Source organism: Odocoileus virginianus, chromosome 16 (genome assembly GCF_023699985.2).
Source record: "Odocoileus virginianus isolate 20LAN1187 ecotype Illinois chromosome 16, Ovbor_1.2, whole genome shotgun sequence".
Classification (NCBI taxonomy): domain Eukaryota; kingdom Metazoa; phylum Chordata; class Mammalia; order Artiodactyla; family Cervidae; genus Odocoileus; species Odocoileus virginianus.
This window is the reverse complement of record NC_069689.1, coordinates 47,547,656-47,556,207: the sequence shown is the minus strand read 5'-3', so window position 1 is coordinate 47,556,207 and position 8,552 is coordinate 47,547,656. Positions and strand designations below refer to the sequence as shown.

General features: G+C 39.0%; 1 pseudogene; it reads right to left on the bottom strand.

The window, feature by feature from the left end:
- Window positions 1–7,795: 7,795 nt before the first annotated feature.
- On the bottom strand, window positions 7,796–7,954 carry LOC139038874 (U2 spliceosomal RNA; annotated as a pseudogene).
- Between the last annotated feature and the right edge of the window lie 598 nt (window positions 7,955–8,552).

The following is an 8,552-nucleotide window of genomic DNA, read 5'->3' as shown; positions in this document are numbered from 1 at the left end:
AAAGTAGGTTAGTTGTAGCTTTGTTTTTAGGTTCTCTTTCTCATTTTGAGGAAGTTTAATAAGTGATGAGTGGATGCTGGATTTTGTCAAATGCTTTTTTGGCATCTCCTGAGGTAATCATGTGGCTTTTCTTCCTTAGACTGTTAATATGATGAGTTACACTCCTTTTCAAATGTTAAACCAATCTTTCATTCCTGGGATCAATCCCACTTAGTCCTGATATAATATCTTATTTATATATTTCTGGATTTTGTTTTCCAAAAAAAAGTTTGATAATTTTGTGTTCATGTTCATGAGAGACACTGGTCTGCAAATATTTTTTCTCATAACTTTTGGTCTGAATTTTGTAATAATGGCTAAAATCAGGGTCATGATGGTCTCATGAAATGAGCTGGTATGGATTTTCTCTGTTTTCTGGAAGTATCTGAATAATCTGCTATTATTTGCTACTTAAATATTTGGTACAATTAATCGGTGAAGCCATCTGTCTCTGATTTTTGTTTGTTTGTGGAAAAGTTTTTTAATCATAAACTTAATTTTTAAAATATATATCAAGCTATTGACATTATCTAGTTCTTCTTGAGTGAATGAGTTTTGGTAGTTTGTATTTTTCAGGGATTCATCCATATTCCAAGTTGTTGGCTATCTTGTCATCAAAGTGTTCATATATTACCTTACTGACATTTGAAAATCTTTAGGCTTTGTAATGAGGTCTACTCTTTCATTCCTGATAACAGTAATTTATGTAGTCTCTCTTTTTTTTCTATTTTGCTTCATTCCTGATAACAGTAATTTATGTAGTCTCTCTTTTTTTTCTATTTTGGCTAGAGCTGTTCCTTTTAAGCAAACTAACTTTTCAACAACTAACAGTTTCCCTGCTTCCCATTTCATGGTTATCTTCTTTGTCATTTCATTTTTTTCATTCATTAGAGTTTAATTTAATCTTTTTCTAGTTTCTTAAAGTTTGGTCTTAGACAACTGCTTCTTTTTTCTTTTCTATTAATAATATAAGAATATAAGAACTTAATTTAAATATCCTTCAAGCACTGCTTTAATGACATCACACACAATTTGATATCTTTGGCTTTTATTTTTATTAGCTGTATTTTTTATTTGTAATTTTCATTGCAATTTCTTCTTTGGCACTTCGGTTATTTAGAAGCGCATTGCTAGACGATTAGATTGTCTTCGGGTCCCCTGTTCCCATATTGTGGACTGAAGACTGACTGCCTCCTGCCAGTCAAACTGGAACACTGATAGCGCCTTATCTGTTCCCCTTATTTCAGGCATGGCAGTGCTGGGTTGCTTGTTATTCAGCTTCTGAAAACCACTGCTTCATGTATTTGGTTTGGTTTTATAATTATTTAAAATAGGTGAGTAAATCCTGTCCCTTTTATACCATCTTGGCCTGAGCTGAAAATTTCCTTGATTGTCTTAAAAAGCAAAATAAATACACTCTATACAGAAGTATAACACACAGGCAGAATAAGTACCTGTGCGTTTTCAGTTTAGTGGGTTTTCACAAGGTGAAGCAAATGTGAAACTGGCACCTCGATCAATAATCAGCATTGTCATCACTCCTGCCACCATCTCTGGTTCTGGCCTCACACCTGCCCCAGTGCCAGCCATCATCCTGACTTCTACTTATTTATGTAGATTGCATTTCTCTTGTTTTTGAAATTTATATAAATGAAATGTTGCAGTATTTAGTGTTTGGCTGCTTTTGCTAAGTATTACTTTTATTAAAATTTTTTCTTACATGTATTTTAACTTTATTCATTATCATTGCTATACAATATTCCTATGCTGTCATATTAATATTGAGGGAATTTGCATAATTGTTGAGTTTTAGCTATGGCTAAATGTACTACCAGAACATTTTAGGTGACGTGTTTTGGTGAACAGGAGATATGCATTTCTGATGAACACAAACCTAGAAGTCTACCTGCTAGCTCATAGGATATGCACATATTTATCTTTAATAAATACTACCAAAGGGTTTTCAAAAGCACTACATCCACTTAGCCAGCAGTGTGTAGGATTTCTGGTCATTTAGGAGTCTTTTATTAAAGTCTAAAATGCAAGCTGTCTATATCCTTTGGGAATACTCTTGTTGAGAAGACCAGTCAAGAAAGAAAGAACCCCATGTGTTGAACTATGAAATATAAATGGCAGAAACATACACAGTCAAAGCTACATTGGGAAAATGGCACAGCAAAATCTTCACAGAAGAGGTGAAACTTTGAACTGAGGCCTTGAAGGGTGAGATTGTTTTTAGAGATAAGAGGAAGGTGGCAAAGATTCTAGGCAGAGATCCAGGCATAAGTAAGTTGGTTGAGATGCGGATGTCATAGCATGTCTATGTGTGTGTATGTGGCTCAGTTATGTTTTATTCTAACTCAGCTGTTCCTAGATTCACCATTTTGGGTTTCCTCCTGAGTGTCAGGCCATGTCCCAGATTCAAAGTGAAAAAGACACTGTCACCTCGCTCAGGTTACTATCAGTTTACTGAGCATGTGTCACCCCATTCTGTATAGCGTTGTGACTTAGGTTCTTCAAATGCGACACAGTCCAGAGAGCAGAAAAACTCCTAAGACTCTGGTGTGGGTCGTAACAATGTCCTAAAGGGATGAAGTTCAGGCTCAGGTTATGTGTCCCCCTTCTCTCCTTAGCACACTCCCTTCTGCCTCGTGTAGCTAGCAAGGTACAAGATGCTCAGCTGATTGGTACCTTGTCTTCCCCATCACCCCATGAAACCCAGGGAGGCCATCAGTGTTAGCGGCTGCTCCCAGCAACTGACACGAACTCGGTGATTTGCTCCGGTTGGTCTTCTCTGGACTTGGCTACAGCTTGCACTCCCGCTTCCTCTGCAGAGTTGTCCGTGAAGTAGAGAAGAGGCTTTCAGATAAGACACTTGGATGAACAGGCATCAGAATCAGATAAAATCTAGGCTCAAATTCCAACTGTGATCCTCACTGGTCAAATTTCCCAAGGCCTCTGAGCCCCAGATGCCTCCTCTGTAAACGGGGATGTTATTAATTTCATAGGGTTGTCGTAAGGATTGACTGATATCACGCATGTGAAGCACTTAGTATGATGATTGGCACAGAGGAAGCATTTAATACATAGTTTATGATTCCAGAGAACAGCATCAAAACATGTATATTTAGGGTGAAACAGATCACCAGCCCAGGCTGGATGCATGAGACAAGTGCTTGGGCCTGGTGCACTGGGAAGACCCAGAGGGATGGGGTGGAGAGGGAGGTGGGAGGGGGGACCGAGATGGGGAATACATGTAAATCCATGGCTAATTCATTTCAATGTATGGCAAAAACCACTGCAATATTGTAAAGTAATTAGCCTCCAACTAATAAAAATAAATGGAAAAAAAATACATAGTTTATGATTCCTTTTTACAAAATCTTAAAATAGTCTGAGTGAGTGAGTGAAGTCGCTCAGTTGTGTCCGACTCTCTGCAACCCCGTGGACCTACCAGGCTCCTCTGTCCATGGGATTTTCCAGGCAGGAATACTGGAATGGGTTGCCATTTCCTTCTCCAGGGGATCTTCCTGACCCAGGGATAGAACCCAGGTCTCCCACATTGCTAGGTGGCATCAAAATAGATGTGTGTGTGTGTGTGTGTGTGTGTGTGTGTGCGCGCACGCATGGCTCAGTGCAGTGTATGACTTTTTGCGATCTCATGGACTGTAGCCCTCTAGGCTCCGCTGTCTATAGGAGTCTCCAGGCAAGAATACTGGAGCGGGTTGTCTTTTCCTTCTCTAGGGGATCACCCCAATCCAGGGATTCAGCTCTCGCCTCCTGTGTCTCCTGCATTAGCAGATGGGTTCTTTACCACTGGTGCCACCTAGGAAACATCAAAATAGGTAACTAGTAGCAAATGTACGCTGAATTTCCTCCACATCTCACCCATGGAAGTTTGCAGAAGAAAGGTGGGTCACTTGTTAATAATGGGGGAAATTCAAAAGATGTAGTTATGAGTAAGAAGACCTGGGTATGGCAGGGACCATCAAATCACTTTAATTTCTACAGTGAGAAAGCTAAAACAGAATTGGTTGAAGACCAAATGTATTGGCTGGGTGAAAATTGAATCTTGTACAGAATTCAACTGGCCAACTTGGGGGTCACAGTGGGGATCCAGTGGAGACAGATCTATTAGGTACCGAAAGACCAGATGTTCCAACTCCCAGACTGAGGCACTAGTCTTGTAATAACAACGTGCCTTTGGGTACCCCAGAGTAGAATACTTGAAGTCAAAACTGCCAGCAATGTTCTGTTACTGCATCTACATTGATATTTATTGGGTATATTTATTGACTTTTATATTAAGGAGCTTCCCTGAGGCATCTTATAGTTTTAACTTGGATAAAAGTGCAAAGTGACTTCTCATCTAATTTTATTCCAGCATCATTCTCCCTAATAAGTAACCCAGTAAATCTGTCTTTAAGTGTCACATATACACATAATACTTTGAAGAGGCCCTGACTATAGTTCACTAGATTTTTACGTTAAAAACAAACCTAAACATGAATGATGAATCCATATATACTTATTCTTAAAAACCATTAAGGATTGTTATCATAACTTTCAATTTCTGGAGTATAGATATCTTTCTTAAATAAAGTGGGCTATATATTTAGTCCCTACAGTTTATTTTGAAATAGTATTGTTATAGTCTTTTTATTCTTTCCCAGAAGGTTCCTATTAGAAAACAGCTATCAGACCAACTAAAGATAAAAATAGACACGATGAACTTCTGAACCACAAACGCTGTAGGCTTCAGGTTAAAAGAAAAGTTGGATGAAAGTAGATTTCCAAAATAGGAAATTTGCCAGGTGCTTGAATTTTCTAGAATAAGAAGGAAATTGTGAAAGTGCTACAGAAATACCAAGCATGAAATAAAGTATTTAGCAGTCTTAAGCATGAAAATAACTCATTTTCCCCTTTGACTCTGGCAAATAAATATAAAAGGAACTGACATTTATTGAGCATGAGGGAGTGTGCTAAAGGCTTTTAGGTGTATTATCTCACTTAGCGCTCACAAAACTCTAGGAAGTTGGTAATATGATGACTCCCACTTGCTAAGTGAGGAAATGGACTCAGGGAATGTGTGGATCTGGCCGTGGTTCCTTATCTGGTCAGCGGCAGAGTACAGACATGATTCTGGTCTTCCTCACCCCAAATCACAAGGATCCTTAGTAGGTGGGGCTGGAGGAGAGACAGTTCCTTTTATGCTTCTTGACTTTCTACTCAGATCCTACTTCTTTTCTTCTCTACTAGTATAATTAACACTCCATAGGGGATGGGAGAAAGGATTCTCTGCTGAAAATCAACACATTGCCTTCAGAAGCACTCTTGGATAAAACCATGGGTTTGTACAGTTTGATCAACTCCATTCCCAAGCCACCTCGTGCCTCAGTGGAGCCTTGATCTGAAACTAAAGCTACCAAGAAGGGTCCAAGTACCACCTCTCATAGGGGTCATAGCATTTTATTTGAGGGAGGGAGCCTGAAAGGCAGAAAACTTTAGTAAAATTGACAAATTAAATGCTTGAATGTAGAACATTTTTCTTCCTTTAAAAATCAATGGGCTTCACTTCTGAGAAATATTTTAACAAAATCAATCAAAAATGAAATTTTGATAGAGGGCTGCATGAGTGTTGGTATTTGTCAAGACTTACTAATTGCATACCTAAGATTTGTATTTCATTGTATATAAATTTTACCTCGGAGTAAGAAACTTAAAATACAGAAGTCTAACTATCCCTCTGCCTGCTGAATTATTTGAAATGCATTGCATTGTCTGCAATTACTCTGAAATAAATTTTAAAATCTAGGTAGATTGTTGATGAATCAGTCCAGTTCAGTTCAGTCACTCAGTCGTGTCTGACTCTGTGACTATCTGGACTGCAGCAAGTCAGGATTCCCTGTCCATCACCAACTCCGGAGCCTGCTCAAACTCATGTCCATCGAGTCGGTGATGCCATCCAACCATCTCACCCTCTGTTGTCCCCTTCTCCTCTTGCCTTCAGTCTTTCCCAGCATCAGGGTCTTTTTCAATGAGTCAGTTCTTTGCATCAGGTGGCCAAAGTATTGGAGCTTCAGCATCAGCCCTGCCAAAGAATATTCAGGACTGATTACCTTTAGGATGGACTGGCTTGATCTCCTTGTTGATGAATGGAGGTTGGTAAATGCATAGATGTGTGACAAAATAAGCACACTGTATATACAATATTAATGATAGAGTCTAGGCCTAGGTGTACGGATATTTACTCTAAAATTCTTTCAGATTTGTTGTATCTTAGTTTTTTTTTTTTTCAGATTTTTAAAATTAAGATCTATGATTCTGTTTTAATTGGAAAAATAGCAGGATATTTTTATGTGATAGGAAGTTTTTATTTAAAAGTTACAAAAGTATATAAAAAATTACTAGAAGAAAAAAAACACAAAGAAAACTGTAATGCTTTTAACATATTAAAAACCAAATGAGATCACAAAGCACATAGTGTTTTGAAACGGTTATTTTTACTTCATAGTGAAAAATTCTTAAAGAGATGGGAATACCAGACCACCTTACCTGCCTCCTGAGAAATCTGTATGCAGGTCAAGAGGCCATAGTTAGAAATAGACATGCAACAACAGACTGGTTCCAAATTGGGAAAGGAGTACGTCAAGGCTGTATATTGTCACCCTTATTAACTTATTTAACTTCTTATTGCTTATTTAACTTCTATGCAGAGTACATCATGTGAAATGCCAGGCTGGATGAAGCACAAGCTGGAATCGAGATTGCTGGGAGAAACCTCAGATAGGCAGATGACACCACCCTTATGGCAGAAAGTGAAGAAGAACTAAAGAGACTCTTGATGAAAGTGAAATAAGAGAGTAAAAATGTTGGCTTAAAACTCAACATTCAAAAAAAGAAGATCATGGCATCCAGTCTCATCACTTCATGGCAAATAGATGGGGAAACAATGGAAACAATGACAGACTTTATTTTGGGGGCTCCAAAATCGCTGCAGTAGGTGGCTGCAGTCAGTCATGAAATAAAAAGATGCTTGCTCCTTGGAAGAAAAGCTATGACCCACCTAGACAGCATATTAAAAAGCAGAGACATTACTTTGCCCACAAATCTCCATCTACTCAAAGCTACAGTTTTTCCAGTAGTCATGTATGGATGTGAGAGTAGGACCATAAAGAAAGCTGAGCACAGAAAAATTGATGCTTTTGAACCGTGGTAATGGAGAAGACTCTTGAGAGTCCCTTGGACTGCAAGGAGATCCAACCAGTAAAGGAAATCAGTCCTGAATGTTTATTGGAAGGACTGATGCTAAAGCTGAAATTTCGATAGTTTGGCCACCTGATGGGAAGAACTGGCTCATTGGAAAAGACCCCGATGTTGAGAAGGATTGAAGGCAGGAGAAGGGGATGACAGAGGGTGAGATGGTTGGATGGCCTCACCGACTCGATGGACATGAATTTGAGCAGGCTCCGGAGTTGGTGATGGACAGGGAAGCCTGGTGTGCTGCAGTCCATGGGATCACATAAAGTCGGACATGACTAAGTGACTGAACCGAACTGAAAAGTATTAGTTGCTCAGTTGGGTCCAAGTCTTTGTGACTCCATGGATGGGGTAGCCTGCCAGGTTCCTCTGTCCAAGAAATTCTCCAGGCAAGAATATTGGAGTGGGAAGTTATTTCCTTCTCCAGGGGACCTTCCTCACCCAGGGACTGATCCCAGGTCTCCTGCATTGCAGGTGGATTCTTCACCATCTCAGTCATGTGGGAAGCCCATTTCATAGTATATTGTGGACTGGTTTCAGTGGCATTTCCTTTTATTTTGCCTATCTTTAAAAATACAGGAATATGACCCAGATCACCAAATTATGATAAGAACAGATACTACACTTGATCTTAGCCAAAAGGCCGAGAAGTGATAGATCACCAAATTATGGTTGCAAGAAACAAATAGTGTTTTGTTGAGAACCTGCCATGTCTCAGGCCTGCATTAAGCAGTTCACATGCACTTGCTATTTTCATGCTATCATTCTCTTTGGCTGGACCATTTCCTTTCCTTCTTTAATGGAGCTAGAACTACTATTATAAACAATCATAAATGTGCACAAAAATTTAACTATAAGAATATTCATCATAATTTTGTTTTATATGAATAAAAGATAATTTAATTATTTTTTATTTTATTTTTGTTTTTGGCTACACCAAACAGCTTGTAGAACTTTCTTGACCAAGGATTGAACTTGTGCCTCCTTAGGTGGAAGAATGGAGTCTTAACCACTGGACTACCAGGGAAGTTCCATAAAAGATATTTTTAAAAATGGATTTTCTAATTAGAGAGGCAGATAATTGTGGGAAGCAGGATTGACTCAGTTCCTGCAAGCAGCTACTTCCTCTCCTAAATCACAAAGCTGGATTGTAGCCATTTGGAGGCTGGGGACACTCTGAGTCCCTTGAAGCTCTGTGTAATTTCATTTTAGGGTAAGCAGAGAAGCGTTAAGCACGCTTCTGAGGGAGCCTC